The sequence below is a fragment of the Podarcis pityusensis genome (genome assembly GCF_964106645.2).
Source record: "Podarcis pityusensis genome assembly, chromosome: 5".
Classification (NCBI taxonomy): Eukaryota; Metazoa; Chordata; class Lepidosauria; order Squamata; family Lacertidae; genus Podarcis; species Podarcis pityusensis.
Window position 1 is genome coordinate 60,488,259 of NC_138032.1, and position 8,180 is coordinate 60,496,438.

At 41.0% G+C, this 8,180-nt stretch overlaps 1 long non-coding RNA gene across 3 annotated transcripts; it reads right to left on the reverse strand.

The window, feature by feature from the left end:
* Positions 1-652: 652 nt before the first annotated feature.
* Positions 653-7,962, reverse strand: LOC308477387. Of its 3 annotated transcripts, none has more exons than XR_013986528.1 (4): positions 7,860-7,962; positions 5,946-6,177; positions 1,899-1,957; positions 653-825 (listed from the first exon to the last, which is right to left on the reverse strand). It is a non-coding gene; the product is annotated as an uncharacterized lncRNA (long non-coding RNA). The 3 variants fall into 3 exon arrangements; XR_013986529.1 differs by lacking the exon at positions 653-825 and adding an exon at positions 1,268-1,357; XR_013986530.1 differs by lacking the exon at positions 653-825 and having other exon boundaries at positions 1,766-1,957.
* Between the last annotated feature and the right edge of the window lie 218 nt (positions 7,963-8,180).

Genomic DNA, 8,180 nt, shown 5'->3' on the forward strand with positions numbered 1-8,180 from the left:
CTACCTTAGAGCAGGCAGTTCAAGTCACATGGCACACACAGCTCTAATCTCAATACCTTGCCAGTGCTTCCCAACATCTGCTGCTGAAGGCAACCACTCCACTCTACCTAATGGTAGGACCAGGCCTGACAAATATGAATCACATGCAGGTGGGTCATGGAAAGAGATAATCAGTTGGTGTGAGGAATGAGGAATTAACCCACTATTACTGATGGGAAACTCATGGCCCTCCAGATGTTGTTGGACTCCAGCTCCCATCATCCTTGACCACTAGCCATGCTGGCTGGGGCTGATGGAGTCCAACTACATCTGGAAGACTGCAGGTTCCCCATTCCTGCTTTAGATTATCAATGGTGCTCATCTAACACAGACATTGGGGGTAACAAACACTTGGGACAGCTTTCAACATTGGGTCTCTCATCTTTCTGGAATCCTGCTCAGCTTAGCTTCCACTTTTTCCTTCCCCAAATTGCTAATCTTCATCTAAAGAATCCAGCAAATATATAGTGTTGGCACAAAGGATGTTTCTATTCAGATAAGCTTTGGATTTTTACATGTCAGAGACTTGTTTCTCAGAACGTATTTCAATAATAAAGCAGAGATGTAGAGAGGAAAAATGTGAAGGGAGAGAAATCAAAACAAAGGGGGAGGGAACTCTATGATGATGTAAAGCATCTAGGTTAACAGATTTTATCTGTTTTGGCAGCTTTCTGTATTGCATTGCTTTATCAGTCCACCATATATTTCCAAAGGCTTGGAGGAAAAGACCAAACTCCTTACACACTGATATTGTTGTCTCTTAGCCTGGCATCCAGAGATAAATGTCTGGAGGGAAAGCAGTGAAAATGGAATACATTTTCTCCAGAGTACAGGCAGACCATACTTCTCCAGAAGTATCACTGGACAATTTTCTCTATACAAGTCTACCATTATAGCAAAACTGAAATATTTAGTAATGTGGTACACCGAGTGCTTATTTCCAGACATGTCTTTATCAAAAGAACTGTGCATCATATCGCTTAATAGGAGTTCAGAATGACTAAATTGTAGTGTTCGATGAAAGCTAGGAATGGAATCTAGACTAGAGAATCTGGGGAATCTATGAAAGCATTTGCAGCTGAGGTTTACTAGAGATACAAGATGCTGTGCCTTGAACTCTGTGACCGCAGTTCTTCATGGGAGGGTTCTCTCCCCCCCACACACACACCAGAATGTATCATTTCTATACTAATGGAAGTACAAAAACCTTCTCCACCAAATGAAAAATGGGGAGCAGATGAAAGTGCCAGCTTGAAGAAGAGGAGGAAAAGAAGGTTCTGGGAGTATTATTTCCTCTCATCAAAAGGCCTCTTCTTGCCTGAAAATAATGCTCAGATCATCTTTTCCCACCAGGATGGTGAAGTATATATTCAGATCCACCCACCCCCAGTGAGACAAGATACTCAAAGTACCATTCCTGCCATCATCTCTAGCATCCTCCTCTGTTTACTACACACTGCCTTTCCCACAGTAACTTGAGTTAGGGTAGAAGGCAGAGGAAGGCAGGATTGGGTATGAGCAGGGGACTTGCTAGAGGTGGGTTGGGCCTGCCTTGATTTTGCTCACTGTAATACAAGCAGGGATGCTATGCATAGTTAAGAAGCCCTAATTGAATGCCTACTTCCTCCCTAGTGGAATCAGCCACTGAGTTGGGTCTCTTCCCTTGATGATTAAAAACAAACAATTCCTTAACCCACCAACCCAAGGTACCTGCTGGATATGCTGCTGTAAGAAATAAGAGCTATTTGCGTACAATCCAGTTGTAACTAGAAGGAAGCACAGGTGTTCCCCATGTAAGTTGCCCCCCTGGCTCTTGTAAACTTTCAGAGCAATGAATCCTCTTTAAATGCCAATGTCACCTTTGTTCCACTTTGTGCCATTCCAACTGTGTGCTTGCTTCAGGATATTTCAAGGAGGCCTGCAAATAGACACAGATGCAAATGTATTCATCCAGCATTATTATTAATCTGCATCACATTAAAGGCTTTAAAAAAAATAGAAAAGACACTTGCTGTGTGAGTCCGTTAATTTCTTGCTGAATCTCATTCCTGATCTAACACAAGGCAAAATACCTGTTTTGAAAAGGGACCCAAAAAATCTTGTTTTAGTCCTCTATCAGCAAGTGGGGACAAACACATTTAGGCAGTAAGGTAAAAAAGGTAGAGGACCCCTGGGCGGTTAAGTCCAGTCAAAGGCATCTATGGGGTGCAGTGCTTATCTCGCTTTTCAGGCCAATGGAGTTGGCATTTGTCCACAGACAGCTTTCTAGGTCGTGGCCAGCATGACTAAACCACTACTGGTGCAATGGAACGCCATAATGAGTGCCAGAGTGCATGGAAATGCCATTTACCTTCCCGCTGCAGCAGTACCTATTTATCTACTTGCACTGGCATGCTTTCAAACTGCTAGGTTGGCAGAAGCTGGGACAGAGCAATGGGAGCTCAGCCCGTTGCATAGATTCGAACCACCAACCTTCTGATCAGCAATCCCAAGAGGCTCAGTGGTTTAGATCACAGCAGCAGGAGAATCATAAAATGTTTGGGTGGTATCCTACTAAACAGTTCCACTAATGCAAAGGGTTTTAGCTGTGGAATTGAACTTCCCTGCCCTCTTCTATCTCCACAAACCCCATAAATCTGTTCCAGGGTTTCTTCCAACCCTCCAGAGAAGATTTATGGGGCATGCAAGGAGATGAGAGGCTGGAGAGGGTCTATTGTGCAGCTAAAACTCCTTGCTTTAGCTGAACTCTTTAGTTGGATGCTGCCCTTTATGTCAGATTCCATGCTCCAGGAAGTCCTCAGCCATGCACAAAATTTAGTATCCTGGCTGTTGTGGTCCCTGAGACCCCAATTGCATCTGCAAATGTTTGCAAGCAAACTGCACCCTGACTTCAGCTGGTGGCCATATTTAATGGCAACTGACAAACAAGCACCTTTAGATGACCTTTCTCTGTTTATGGAAAGGTCTTTGCAGAATGTGTTGTTGAGGGTTGCCTTCCACACTTCCGGTGCATAGTGTCACAGGTCTCCTTCAAAAGAATCAATACAGTCCTCAGATTTGATTACCAGCTTCAACCCTGAGCTATCAATGTGAGCTACAAGCTTGCCTTCTGTGCAGGAACTGTGGCATAGAGCTTTGTGCCATATGAAAATGTCACAACTTATGGACAATTACTGCTGTTCACATAGGAAGAAGTCCAGTGAGGCAGTATATGCCATCAAAACCCACAAAATTTATGTCATAAAATCATGGCTGTGTTGTGATTCCAGAATGTCATACATCTATGATGCAGGCATATATGTGCAGAAGAAAGATGGTACTCCAGTAATTAAGAAATTTGATCAAACAGTGGCTGGGAGACTAAATGCACAGTTAGTCTGGGAGGAATATAACAACTGTTTCTTCAGCAGTGTACAACTGTGCCATGGTATTAGAAAATTAGTCAGAATATCAGTTTTCTCCCAGTTGGCACTCTGAAAATCAAATGAATCAGAAATCTCCCCAGAGTCCCTTGTCCACAGACAAGCATGGGACAAGCATCCAACTGCTTTATCTGTCCTGTTCATGCAGTTGTGAAATGTGGTTGTTGTACATAAGTGGCTCAGGTAGTAAGTGTTATGGTTGCAAAGTTTGGGGGAAGTCCTACACAGATTAGAGCATCCTAGGACATATCAGAAGAATGCTGGGACAATGTAGGAGCAATTCTCCAATTTACCATCATAATAAATGTTGAGACTTTCTCTCTGTTTCTCTTCTTTTCATGTTGACGCTATTCATATTGATGAGTAACTTGACTAGACATTTATTGTCTACCATCTCCAGCTTATCCAAAATGTGATATTCTTTCTAAAGTAGACATTATTTTTTTCTGAAGTCATCTCTATAATTTCATTTTGCATGGTGGCAGTATGACGGTCTGTTCTGATATTCAATCATTTTTAGTTGGCCTGCGCTAAGATAAATTAACAAAGTCTGAATGTTTTACTATGCTGGTTTTATTTAATGATTTCCAGATTCTAGAATCTGCAAAGCAATTCTTTATATATACATGTTGGTGGGTGTTTTTACATTTATAATGTGTTATTTACTGATTAATCTATTCTGATGATAGCATAAACTGAAATGGTTTCTCTGAAGCACTAGTGAGTCAAAAAATTGCTGTGTTCAAGGCCTAATCCATTGATATAGTGTATATGTAAGATCAATTATCTTGCTGTGTATATTTGATCTTTTTTGGCATCAATTTTCCTCCACACACTCATTCTGGAAATGATACAGAGGCAACTTCCCAGCAGCTGACACAATCACCTTAGTAGTTTTGGGGGTGGTGAAATAGCAGAAATAATAGCAAATTTATAAGTGACAAAACCTGATAGAATAAGATTTCGGATCTTTCATTGACTTTCTAAATGTGTCACATTTAACACAGGCAACAGTGTTATTATACCATGAAGTAAATCATGCTGAACTCAGTGGGTCTTACTTCTAAATAGCACTGTTCCTTACTGAGCAGGAATTCAATATGAATGGCTTCCTTGTAAGTGCTCTTAGGATCATGGGCCTCATCACCTACAAAAAAAACTGTGAATGCAATTCTGCATCTCTTTATTAAAGAATAAATTCCACTAGCAGTAGTGAGACTTCTGAATCAAGGCTTTCAGATCTGCAGTAAGAATATGAGTAAGAATGTTGACAAAATGCCTTTGGTACTGATAGGCTACTAGACTGCCATGCTGGTAAATGAATGAAATATTTTCTTCACTTTGACAAATGGCTCAGCCTGCAATCAAGATAAAACCTGCCATTGCTAATATAAATCATTAAGTGTAAAACACTATGAGGAGGGCAGGAGGGGAAGACCTTTGAATATCTATCTATCATCTATCTATCTATCTATCTATCATCTATCTATCTAGAGACTGGGCTCATTTCTTCCTGTGAAGTTTCATCAAGTCTAACACACAATACAGCCCCCCGCTGGATGCATAGAGATTCTGAAATGCCCCCTAGCAAAACAGTGTACCTTATGGGAAACAGAATAGTTAACTCTGTGCTTAGAGTCATAGCATGGCATCAAGGAAACATCATATGTCACATGTGTATTGATAGCACAACTCCCTCTTGGCAATAAAAAATAGGGAGACAGCCTTAGCAGAATAAATCCATGAATAGGGGAACTAAAGCTCTGAACTGCTTGTATTCTGGAAGGAGGCCAAGAAATTCAGACATAGATCAGTGGTACTCATCTGGCAGTACTGAAGACTTTTTTCTTTGAATCTCAGACTGGGACTGAATCCTTTAACCACAGAAAGACCTTTTGCGTAGTCCCAATATCCTGAGACTGATCATCAGGCCCCCTATTGTATTAGACAATGTTGGCAGGAAAAGAAAGCAAGGAAATGATGGGGAATGCTCTGATTGTTGGGTCCAGTATTGATATACATAGAAGAACTACAGACTGGAGGCCATTGACTTGATGATAATCTTGGTGGTTTGTAAGAAATCAACAAAATCAATTGCTAATTTCGAAATAAAGAGTTATAATTATATTGATCTTTCCACTAATAATTTTTATTAATTGTAATAGTCTAAAGGATTTAGCTTTGTACCTTGTTTTATAATGTGAACATTTTGTAATACCTTGCCAGGGGTAGGGAAGGGAGACAAAGTGGACAGGTAACAATTCTTGTTACTATAGAGGTGGAATGTTGTGGTATATAGTTTAGGACACAACAGCTGTGCATCATTTTCCTGCCCAACAGTTTCCTTATTGACACAATACTCTTACACAGTGCTAGATTAATCTCTGGCAACTATTCATTTATTTAGTTAGAATCCAAGCCAACCTCAGTGGATTTTAAAGATTCTTACTAAACTGAGGGGTTCTTTGTCCTAAGTTCCAATACCTTGGCCTTGCAGAGTTTTCTGCAAGAACTTGCTGTTAGAGGGGTAGATTCAGAAGGCAGAGGCGGCACACTTCTTTGATTTATTATATTCAGCATAAATGCATTAGCCAACACACTACATTGCTGCGGGAAAAAACATGAAAGCAAACTGAAGCATTGCGGAATGAATGATGAAAGTTGTTCAATAGAGGAAACACTACTCACAGCTTCTTGGGGTGACAGTATGGGAGGCCTTTTGGAGAAAAAGATAGGGGGAAAATAGGGAAGTGGGGAAAAGAAATCCAGTGTCAGCAGTTGATCTGGCTGTGGTAAAAGACATCACAGTTCCCAAGTCACTGGCAACTGAAGCATTTTACTATCACAATGCCATTGAGTTTTTCTTCTTCTTTATATACTGTGAATTACTTTTGAGTTTCTGGAAACCAAGTGATAATTCTACACTCACAAAAACTTTCCTTTTCAACTCTGTCTGAGTTACAGCAACATTCTTCATTCTTCAACACGTAATACCATTGGCTTAAACTTAATCCTACATTTGCTGACTTCGTTACCAGGTTAAAATAGTTATAATCAACTGGACTGTGTATAAAGTGACCAAGCTCTCATTAACAGTTTTATTTCCAGTTGTCAGAGCTAAAGAAATAAAGATAAAACTTTCAAAGTTTGATGGGCTTTTATAATACCTGAATACTTAGCACTAAGGAAGTCCAAGTGCAGTCCAATCCTCCACAGTAGGCCAGGATGGTGGCACTCACCTGACCTCCCATTGTCCACGTTGCAGCAGCTTACTGGAAGGTAAACCAGGAGGCGAAAGCTGTGGTGAGGTCACTATGGTGCAAACACACCAGTAGAAGAACCAGATGGATTCTGCTGGTGCATTTGCACCATGCCAACCTCCTCACTCCTCCCCCTTCTACCTCACAGTAAGTGGCAGTGATGTGGTTGGTAGGAGGTCAGGTGAACACCACCAGCCTGCTCACCTCTACTGCCAATCTCATACAGTGGTACCTTATTTCCCGAACTCAATCCATTCTGGGAGTCTGTTCAACTCCCGGAACCATTTGAAAACCAAGGTGTGGCTTCCGATTGGCTGCAGGAGCTTCCTGCACTCAAGCAGAAGCCATGCCGGATGTTCGGCTTCCAAAAAATGTTTGCAAACCAGAACACTTATTTCTGGGTTTGCAGCGTTCAGAAGCCGATTTGTTCAGCTACTAAGCCATTTGAGATCCAAGGTACAACTGTATTTCTCTTGGGTTGCAATTGAGGGATCGTGTATGTGTGTCAATTTGGCCCAGAAGCCTTTCATTGCAGATTCCCAAACTAGCAGATTGAGTGTTAAACCCAGCAATTGTGAATCAAATATCCATTCAGTCATGGAATCACAAGAAACAAAGTATTCTCTTTCTGCTCACTTTATCATCTGTGGAATGTGAAAAATTACAGCAACATGACGGACATGTTAAGCTGCTTCTGAAGACAAGTAGTGGGTGGTGGTGGTGAGTGGGATTCTATTAACTTTAAACTCCTTAAGAACTGCTCTTTGTAGTGTATCTATCAAGTTAGAGAAGTATGGTTTTATTTGTTCGGCAACCAAGCCATTTGAGAACCAAGGTACAACTGTACATGTTTATTTGGAAATGATTGCTCCTATATTCAATGGCTCTTACAGTTAAATATTTGGAAGAACACAACCTTAGTAAGACTTTCCAGTTAGAACATTGAGGTTGTTTCCCTAAAACATAATCTAGAGGAGTTCCCTGCCAAATGTCAAAGCATTGTTTATACATCACTGTAATCAATAGCAATGACTTCCAGGAATTGAACATAATTAAATTAGCAATGTATAGATTTCGGTCTTCAGTTGTTTGTGAGGGAAAACATAGCACTCAAGATGTCAATGTTATAATAACTTACCCTGGGGGGGAAATTGACTTGTTTTTCTCCTTTGGGAAGTTTTCAACATTACATTATTATGGCAGACATTGTGTCTAAGAATGAGTGCTGGGTTGGATTCCTTCCCTGCATGTTAATTGCTGAGGTCACAAAAGATGACATCAGAGTCAGTCAGAAGTGACCGGTCAGGGAAGGGCCCTGGATGAGAGGTAGAGCAGAGGCTTTGCATGCAAAATTTCGTTGGTTCAATATCTGGCATCTTCAGACAGATTTGGGGACTGTTTGTGTCTGAAACCCTGACTCGCTATGGTTGAGTCACAGTGTGCTCTACCGCAAGGGTGT